This window comes from Saccopteryx leptura, chromosome 1 (assembly GCF_036850995.1).
Source record: "Saccopteryx leptura isolate mSacLep1 chromosome 1, mSacLep1_pri_phased_curated, whole genome shotgun sequence".
Taxonomy (NCBI): Eukaryota; Metazoa; Chordata; class Mammalia; order Chiroptera; family Emballonuridae; genus Saccopteryx; species Saccopteryx leptura.
Window position 1 is genome coordinate 354,253,409 of NC_089503.1, and position 8,441 is coordinate 354,261,849.

Genomic DNA, 8,441 nt, shown 5'->3' on the forward strand with positions numbered 1-8,441 from the left:
GATACTAATTTTTGTTGAGTTTGATGAACCGGTTGTTAAAATGGCACTTGTAATCAGGGTTCTCTTTAAGGTGGGCGCCTGCGCAGCTGCCCAATGTGGAAATCACAAATTTACATTCCTTACTGTTTTCTAACGTTCATCTGCACAACAGCATAGTCTAAGTGTCCGTAGTAATGTTCATTCCGTCCACAGGCAAAACAAATTGCAAGTGAGGACGTCAATGAAGAGGCAATATGGAAATATATTAAATAAGTTTTATTGTTTTTTGTTAGGTATTATTTAATATATTTTCATTAATATTTTAAAACTCATAACAATTTAGTTCTGTGTACCTCTTTTATTGCTCTTATTTAAGTTTTAAATGCATGAAATAATAAACTACCTTTCGGTCATTAAGTTATTAGGACAGAGAACCAGTTGTTTAATTATTTGAATCACACCACTGCTAAAAACTAGCAACAAGAACTCGTAAGCATGTACTTTTCTAATGAATGGCCACCTAAAAATAAAGACTTGCATTTGAAAGGCAAAGAATAGCTTCCTTCACGAGCACAGTTCTCTCTACTTGCATTGAAAAAAAATTATTAAAAAATCTTAAAAGCTGAGGAGTCCCTCATCTTGTACCACACACACAACTGCTGGCTCTTCCAGAAGAGGTGTGGCTTAATAACATCAGTTCCTACACTGTATCTCACTCTACCTTTACCTCTACTATCACTTCCAATAAGGAACTTCTTTTTTTTCTTTTTGCCTTGGTGTTGCACTTTGTACAACAAAAATCAAAAAATTTAATTCCTACCTGACATAGATAACATAAGGAAGAATTTACTGTTTGTGGACTGCTTTTATATTCCAGAAAGGAATTCAGTTGATCTTCAACTCTACAATAAAGGCAAACTTAACTGATAACAACTGCTTCAGCAGATGCCTTCAAAATAAAATACTATATAATGATTTATACAGAGACAAGTTTTATGCAAGCCAAATCATGTTCTCAAGGAAATGGGGAAAATTTTCCAAAGCTGTTAAGAAATTTCTTTGGCTCTATTATTGCTCCTTCAGGTAAGCACACTAATTCTATTCTTAAGTTAGTAGAAACTGTTCATATTTACAGAAGGGAACAGAGACTATCAGGAAAATGATGCAATCAATTGCAACAGTAAATGTATAAACATTAATACCTAATTTTATAAAATAAACTTTGTTAAATTTCATTCTAGTTCTTGGACAACTGTATTTCCTGGAGGACAAAATTTCCAAATTTTAACCTTATGTCTGTAGCTCAGCTTTCAACAAATCTTAATACTTTATATTTTCATCAAGTCTGTGCTTAAGTAGTTTCACCTGGCATGACAGGTAAACGTAATCCTTAAAAATTAAAGCTTCAATCAGTAAATATAACAGGTTACTGCTACTGTCACTCTTCTCCTGATATTTCTAGTCAGTGAAGAAAGAAAATGAAGAGGTTTTATTAAACTGAAAGCTGACCTAAAATTGAGTGGATACCTAGCTTAGGTAGAAAGCGGAAGAGACTAGAACTGCTTAGAGATTTAATAAAAAGTTAAGCAAACGGACTTAAATTAAGAGGCTCGACCTATGCAAATAGAAAAGAACAGTTTAGAGGACGGAAAAAATCAAGACTAAAGAGTAGAAATGGGATCAGGATGGAAACAGAGGGAAGGACAGAGGCCATTAGACGGAAAGCGATGAAGTTGGGTACCAAACGTGAGCTACGGTTTAAGGGAGTGAGGGCCTCCGAGGATGGTGGGGCACACAATCAACTCAAACGCTGCCGGAGCCAAACGCACAATCCGAAACTAACAAAAGACTACGAAGTACCGAATGGAGGTGTATGAGAATAAAAGACAGCCAAGGAAGAAGTAACAGAGGCAACAGCGTGAGAAACCGAGTCGGGGAGGGTACCCGCCGTCGAGTAAGAGGAGCCAGACTAGGGCGCACAGCGCGACGACATCGAGGGGAGCAGGACGCACCGCCTTCCCTCACCCCGAGGGGCCGACCCCGGGGCGAGACGGCACGTGGGAGGCGGGATGGAAGAGCAGAACGAGCGAGGAGGGAGGGTGGAGGCAGGACGGAGGAGCGAGGAGCGAGCCGAGGGCGCAGGGCGGGCGCCGTCGGGGACGCAGCAGAAGCGAGGGTCCGGGAGAGCCCGGCGCGGGACGCGCCTCCGCCCTGCGCTGCGGGGAGAACGCGGCGGGCGGCGCACCGCGGCCCCGCGCCGCCCGGAGCGCACTCGGCACCGCCGTCCCCCCCGACCTTCAGCGGGCCTGGGGCCGGGCTCCGACCCGGAGCAGCCGGGGTGAGGGGCCGGAGCGGGCGAGGGGCACGCGAGGGGGAGGCCGCTTCCTGCCGGGCCCGTGGGAAAGAGGCACGGAGGGAGGGGGTCGTGGGTGTCGGGGCCCCGGGAGACGGGGAACCAGTGAGGGGCTCACCTCCCGCGCGGCTCGGCCACCTCCACCGTCTGTCGGACGGAGGAGCTCGTTGTCCCACTGGAAGAAGGCGGCCCTACCCGGCTAAGCACCATCCCGCCTCGGGCCCCCTCACATCGCCATCGCAGCAACCGCAACCACCGCAATAGAGGAGCCGGCTCGTCACCGCCGCTCGGCTGCTGGCCCAGCGAGGCCCGCGAGCATGCGCACTCGTCCAGGTCCCGAGGGAGCCCGGGCCAGTCGGCGCTACCTGCGATCAACAGGTCCCCGGCCCCGCGGCCCCGCCCCCGCCTCCTCTCGCCTTACCCTCCTGCCTGTTCCCTCCCTTCGCCAAGCCTAGGCCCCGCCCCTTCCAAGCCTCGCGCCCCGCCCCTCCTCCTCCTTTTAAGCCCCAGCCGCGGGTCTAGCTCCACAGCCAACCGAGATTTCGAGAGATTTGTCGCCCTATGCGGCTCCCGCTCCCAAGTTCCCGCGAGAATCGGAGGTTTGCGTCAATAAAAAGCGCGAGTCCCAGCGGACTGGCCAGGTGCGGGTTAAGGAAACAAGTGTCTAGGCAAAATCGTCTACGCTGAAGAATAGGCAGAAAGAGGGAGTACTGGCACTTCATTTATGTTTCTCATGTTGTTCTTTAATCTTATCTCTTCTTAATCTACTCCCTATAGTCCGGGATAAAGAGCCCCTCCCTGCGCTTCTCGCAGTGGGAAAAGAGGCTCAGTATGTTACTAAAGCAAAGTTACTGAAAAGAAGAAAATTGTGGCTGCAGCATATGTTAAAAATGAATTAGGCCTCACCTACGGTGGTGCAGTGGATAAAGCATGGACCAGGAACAAACACTGAGGTCACCAGTTGGAAGCCCTGCCTTTGCCCAGTCAAGACACAGACAGGAAGCAACTACTAGGAGTAGATGCCTCACACTTCTCCAACTTCTTTCTCTCTCTCTTCCCCCCCTCTTCAAAAAATCAATAAATAAAATTTAAAAAACAGTGAATTAGAAGGATGAATAGGGGTGATGGTTGTACAACATTATGACTACTTAATGGCACTAAATTGTATTTTTTTAAATTGTTAAATGGTAAATTTTATGTTATGTATGTTTTAACTATAATAAAGGTGAATTTGAAAGAAAAAGCTCTGTGTACTGATTTAGAAATAATTATAATGCCTTGTAGTCTCAGCCATTTGAGGGGCAGGTTTGGAATATCATTTAAACCTCTGGTTTCCCTTTATCTTAAATGTTTTTTTTTTGTTTGTTTTTTTGTGTTTTTTTTTTACAGAGACAGAGAGAGTAGAGAGATGAGAAGCATCAATCATTAGTTTTTCCTTCTGACACCTTAGTTGTTTATTGATTGCCCTCTCATATGTGCCTTGACCGTGGAGCTACAGCAGACCAAGCAACCCCTTGCTCAAGACAGCGACCTTGGGTCCAAGCTAGTGAGCTTTTGCTCAAACTAGATGAGCCCGCGCTCAAACTGGTGACCTCGGGATCTCCAACCTGGGTCCTCCACATTCCAGTCTGACGCTCTATCCACTGTGCCACCGGCTGGTCAGGCTTAAATGTATTTTTAAGGTAAATGTAAGTGCCTTGTTATCCTAAGATAACCAGTCCTTTTCTTGCTTTCCTGGCTCCTAATCTTTTTCTTTTTATTATTACTTTTTAGCAAGAGAGAGAGAGGGACAGACAGGGACACACAGATAGGGAGAGAGATGAGAAGCATCAACTCCTAGTTATGGCGCTTCAGTTGTTCATTGATTGCTTACTCAAATGTGCCTTGAGGGGGTGAGGGCTAGAGCAGAATCGGTGACCCTCAAGCCAACGACCTTGGGGTCATGTCTATAATCCCACGCTCAAGCCGGTGACCCTGTGTGCAAGCTGGTGAGCCCATGCTCAAGTCAGTGACCTTGGGATTTTGAACCTAGGTCCTCAGTGTCCCAGGCCAGTGCTCTATCCACTGTACCATCACCTGGTCAGGCCTTTATCTTTTTATTTTAGCCAAATCCCATTTTACTATCTTTTCATCAGGGCTGTTGTTATTAGTTTTGGATTTGAATTGTACCCTCAAAATTGAAAGCCTTTTCTATTTTTTCAGTTCTGTCTCAGGATAATATACTAAATATTCATTTATTTGCATTTCTACATCTATGTTTTCCCTCATAGTGTGTATGCCAAGTTTAATCTCCTATTACCTCTTGTTTCTATTCTAATTACATATTAAAATCATCTATGTGCCAGAGAGTGTACTAATCTTGGAAGATACTACCATGAATAAAACCATTTGGGTGGAGTGGTTGCATGACTGCCTTATGATGTGATGGTGTAGTGCAGAACTATGTGGGCAGGGAACTATTGGTTCTCAGGAGGAGCATTAATCCAATTGAGTTTGGGAGAGATCATGAGTCAGGAGATAGTTCCAGGAGAAAATGATTTCAGAGAGTTAGTGAAGTGGAATCTGGGATAGAGGGGGATGGGGGGATGGATAAGAGAAGAAAGGGATCACTTGAAGGAAAACCATGCAATGAGAAACTTATCTTTACACAGAACTAAGAGCAATTTGATGCCATTATTTGAGAATGTGAAGCTAGAGAAGTAGGCAAAGGTCAGAATATGGTGAGCCTGTGAAGGACTCCAAGGAAATATCAATTTAACTAGTATTTTTGATTACCTATTCAGTGTGTGCCAAGCATAGGGTACCATGAGGATTAAGAATCAGTTCCAATTCTCAGAGAGTTTACAAGCCAGTACATGTAAGATAGGCACATCAAATGTCAATAAGCTCTACTTAAGAGTTAAAATTGGGGTAGGTACAGGTTGTTTGGAAGCTCAGAAGGGGACCACTTAACAAACCTAGATATTTAGACAAGAATTCCTGGAAATTACTCATCAATAGAAAAATATAAATCTCAAAGAAAATTAGAAAAATTATGATATTTCCTGACATGCAGATTTATTAGGTGCATTGATCTAGTTGTCAGATTACCTGGATTCAAGGTCTACATTCTGCATATACTATGTAAAATGAGAGTCTCTTCTCTGAGTCTCAATTTCTCTCTTAATAAGAGAATCAAATTATATAGTATCTAAGGTTCTTTAGAAATTTCACAATTCCAAATTTACTTCCCATTTATCTTCCCAGGTTTGGGTCAGCCATTAGGCTGCTAATTATGTACTTTAAGCTAAGTCTTAGATGTGTCATGTTTTATTAAAGACAAGAGTGGTCAAAGAATGCAAGGTCTAGAATCCTTTCTGTCCTGTAGTTGGTTTACATAACTTAACTTTGGCAAAAAATGTTTTTGAATTTTTACTCAACCCTTTTAATTGGAGCATTCTCTCAAACTGAAGATCAGGTTACCTCTCTGCCGCACAGTTGCTCAGGGTTGGCTCAGCTGAAGATTGATGTACCGGAAGAAATAAATATTATTGATTTGGAAATTGCTTTGTGGAAAATGTCTCTATTTGTCTGTTGATAGACATTAATCCACTAAGCAAATAAGTTTGCTTTTTTTCCCCTGGGGTTTATGATTTTTTTTTAATATTCCTGTTGCTTAAGAAAGTCACTATCAACTTTAAAAATTTAAATTAAAAATAAGATACAGTCAGAATTATTCCCAACTTTTTTCATATGGTTCTTTTTGGCATTTTTACAGGGAATTCTGAATTACCCTTTTAATTCTTTTTGTAAGAATTGGAGTATTTCCTAAAAAATAGCATACTGTAATATTAACAAAATATTAATTCCCCTTCTGGAGCAATAACTCTGGTCTCCATGCAAAGTATAGATTTAATTATTTGCAGACACTTGGGTGAGTGCCCTCAGTACTCAAGGGTAAGGTTTGTTTTTTTTTAAGTTATATAATCTTAACAACATATATGAGATGGAGCAAAACAAAGTTTCATGATAGGATTTCCTTCATGGGTTAGTAACTGCTACAAATCATAAGGGCAAATGTCTTACTCTGTAACTTAACGTTGTAACATTATTTTATGACTTAATAGCCATGCCTATCTGGAGGAACCACCAGATAAAACTCAATTACCAAGTTTTTTTTCCCCTTGTAATGCAATAGCAAGCCTCAAAACTTTTTTTTTCATTCTTCCTTTTTTAAATTTTTAACTGATAATATTGGTTGCTTATGAGAGGGAAACTTGGAAGCTGGGGCACTTGGTAGGGGGAGGAAAAGAAGACTTTTTATTGTACATTCTTCTGAGTATGAATCTAGTGAACGTATTAAAGAATGAAATTTGAATATATGTAAAATGAATATAGTTTTAAAAATGCATATATCATAGTCTTAGACAATATTGCAGAAAAAAAAACCTGACAGCTACATCATTGATTAAATTACAAACAAACTTTTTTTCTATATACTATAAAAGGGGAAGTAAAGCAGTGACTTCTTGGTTGCAACTCAAATTATCTGGATTTCCCAAAGACAGAGTGTCTGCTTGAATCACTCAGATATAATCTGTCAGACAGAAGATATTCCTCCCACCACCATCCCACTGAATCATTCCTGTGAAGAATAATTATCTAGTGTGAAATGACAGAAATGAAATGATTTCAGAATTATTCTCTTCCTTATATGCTTGAAGCTTACCATGGTTGTTTTATTAAAAAAATAATATTTTATACTAGTTACTATTTGATCTGTGATACTAAACATCTTAGTGCAATTATCTCAGTTTAGTGGCTCACACAGTCTTATCTTGAGTCCTGATCTTTAAGCCAATTCCAGTCACATAGTATCTGCTTCCTATCGGACCTTGTCACTTAGTTTCCTTGCCGACTCCTCTCTCTCATGTATCCTCAACAGATCTCACCCTGATCTCCTTTCCCCATCACACACAACTACGTCTCCCTCCCAACCTTCTAGTTTCTGTTAATGACCTCTGCCATTTACCTAAACCCAGAAAAACACAGCCAGATTAGTAACTTCTGAACTGAGCACACAATCAAAAATTCAAAATATCTTTCTGTATCTGTGACCTTATACATTTGCATAACTTTCCTAGCTTTCTGATTTGAAATATGGGTATGAAAATAAGATGCTATTTCATCAAGATGTGAAATTGATTATTACAAAGATCTTTTACCAAAAAAAAGCTACTTATTAGTAATTATTCCTATCACTGGCAAAAGTAATGTGAAGTAGTGATAGATTAATAGATCAATTGAACTTATGATAAAAAGCATCCATAATTAGTGTGTCTGTCTCCTTTAACAAACAAGAAATACAACTCTAAATTCCTACGTCAATATGCAGGTCTCCATAGGAAATCCAAAATTAACCGCATGTTTTAAAATCTCTTCAGCAGAAAGACTCTTCCTCAGTTTCTGCATTGGGAATATTGAGGGGAATGCAGTAGAAAGGAATAAAAAACTACAATAAGTTCATTTTTCTATAATACAATTCTCATTAAGCTTTATGTCTCTCACAGTCAACTACCAAATTTATTTATACTTACATTTATTTGAAATGTATAAGAGTTCCCAAGTTTATCATGGGTACAGAAAAAAAAAACCTTTTTTATATTAAGAAATATGAATTTCATTTATTATTTCCATTATGTCTTTAAAAGCTACTTAAACCACTTTTTAAAAATTTATTCAGCAAAAAAGCAATTTGAAGTGATCTTAGAAGTGAGTAAATAGCTTTTGAGTGATTCTATTTGTAGGAACTCCTTGCGGTGAATGTATGTACATCTGTGTGCTTGCTTTTACAAGTTAAGGAAAAACATGGTTGGCAGTTGCTTTTTTTTTTTTTTTGTTACTCCATCATCATAGAGATTGTAAGAATTAGAAGTTGACAGGTGGTTTTATTAACTTACTCCTTCAAAAACATCTCTACTAACCTGACCTGTGGTGGCGCAGTGGATAAAGCATCAACCTGGAATGCTGAGGTCTCAGGTTTGAAGCCCTGGGCTTGCCCAGTCAAGGCACATACAGGAAGCAACTACCTATGAGTTGACACTTCCTGATCCTCTCCCCACCACCTCTC

General features: G+C 40.8%; 1 protein-coding gene across 9 annotated transcripts in view; it reads right to left on the reverse strand.

The window, feature by feature from the left end:
* FAM135A (family with sequence similarity 135 member A) overlaps positions 1-2,719 on the reverse strand; it is a 109,084-nt gene extending 106,365 nt beyond the window's left edge. For all 9 annotated transcript variants that reach the window (XM_066359084.1, XM_066359091.1, XM_066359088.1 and 6 more), the window contains exon 1: positions 2,451-2,719. The gene's annotated coding sequence lies outside the window, so the exon portion shown is untranslated. The remainder of the gene's footprint in view (positions 1-2,450) is intronic.
* Positions 2,720-8,441: the final 5,722 nt, after the last annotated feature.